Here is a 2,021-nt window from a genome sequence, read left to right on the forward strand (position 1 = left end):
GAATGGATCCGCAAGTCTCACGTCTCGTCAGCCCCGTAACAATACATCAGTTATCTAGTTTTTTTTTATTTATTTTTTTTGCTTGTGGACATCTGATCTTGATGGGCTGAACAGAGGAAATGAGTTCTACACACACACACACACACACCAGCTAAAAAAATTATCTTTTGCTGTAGTGTGTCTGCAGGAAATATCAGTTTACATTTCCAAACATTCATTTAGCCATTAATTGTAACAATCCAGTGAGATTTTTGTCTGACAGCAGCCAGTGCTCCACACAGAGATCTGCTCTGATCATCAACCAGTCTGTCTGGAGTCACATGAAGAAACAGAACAAACTGAGACAGACTCAATCCAGAAGAACTGTGTTTTTCAGGGAGCTTTGCGGGTAGGTCAGGAGTAGCATTTGTGGGACTTGCCTCCCCCCCAAAACGAGTAACTGTGCCTCCTTTCTCATTCTCTCCCCTCCCTGCTGAACATGATTGGAAAAAACCCAAAAAACCAGAGTACATACGAAAGCAATTGAGTGAGTGTCAGTAACTGCATGCGATTGCAGATTGCACGGCTCTGGCACTGTATTACAGACAGCCTAATTATTGTCAGCCAGTTCACCTTGTTTAGATTAGGGATGTAACAGTGCACATATTCATATTGACATTTTTGGGTACAGGTCTTTCAGTTTAGTAAGCATGTGTACCTGATGAATGCAGTGCAATGCTAGATGAGGAGAAGGCGGAATGCTCTGAATGCCTGAGGCAGGAACTGCTGGTAAATTTTGACATCTCACCTGAGACTTATTGTCAATGCTTCAGAGCAACAACAACTCCAAATGCAGAAACCTCAACTGAAACTAACTAGTGTCTCAGGGCTCTCAACAGTCACTGGGTTCGGCCTGAAAAACACACCAAACAAAGGGATTGTTGAGGTGATTATCTATAAACAGCTGCTGAACTGCTCTGCGATATCTGGACTTGGATGAAAGAACATGAACCAGTAGATGCCATGGAATTGGCAAGTGGCGCGGAAAAGCCACATCAGTAAACAGCTTTCTGAACACCCCTGAGCATACCCTTTGGCCTTCATGGAGTTCCTGCTACTTTCCAGTGGTTTATGGACCGTGTTCTTCAGGGCTGAAATACTGGTTTACTTCTCATTTGGATGATGTGGTTGTGTAGGCAGTTTAGAAGCTGAAGATAGATCTTTGAACGATGTTGATAATTCTTGACTGGGGGCACAAATCAAAGCCTATAACAGCAATGAAAAGAATGTCTCAGTATGGCCTAAGCAATAATATTTGTGGCAATAATTTTTATTACCTTTGTTTGTTGTGGAATGTTGCAGGTTACACCAGAATTTAGATCTGTTTTGTTCTCTTATTCTGCAGAAGTGAAATGACAGACATATTTAAATTACTGAATTGCATGAAACTTCGTCAAAAGTTCTCCAACATCACTCCAGCTAAGAGGTATGTCACAACGGGCAGAATTATGCCATTTAAATAAGAATATGAGCAAATAATCTTATCTAAGGAATAATATGCAGTGACCAGGTTTTGTATCAGCCTCTTTCTTTCTTTTTTATACATAAACAGTGTAGTAATGTCTCTTCCTTTCCCTCAGTATTGATATGACGAATGTCACTGGGTATCTCTCAGCATTCATGAGCTGTCCACATGTGTCCAATAGAACCCAAAAGGAGCTAAACAGGTGTGTGGCGAAACAGACAATTAAAGTAAATATGACTGTTGCTGGTGCATAAGTGTATTATGTCCAATTCTGCTTCTGGAGGCCCAGACGTCCAGGCAGGTGTGTTGATAAACAGATAAGCTAACCCTCCAGAAGCAGGACTGGACACCTAATGTGCAGTAACATGAGACATGCAGTAAAATCATCCAATGCAGACAATAAAATTATCTACCATAGATGTCACATTAACAGCTCAACTTCTGCATATAGAGACAACGAGAAGCACAGGTTAAGGAACACTCCACTATTTTTGAAAATAGGCTAATTTTCCAACTC

The sequence above is a fragment of the Sinocyclocheilus grahami genome, unplaced genomic scaffold (genome assembly GCF_001515645.1).
Source record: "Sinocyclocheilus grahami isolate Dianchi unplaced genomic scaffold, SAMN03320097.WGS_v1.1 scaffold12043.1, whole genome shotgun sequence".
Lineage (NCBI taxonomy): Eukaryota > Metazoa > Chordata > Actinopteri > Cypriniformes > Cyprinidae > Sinocyclocheilus > Sinocyclocheilus grahami.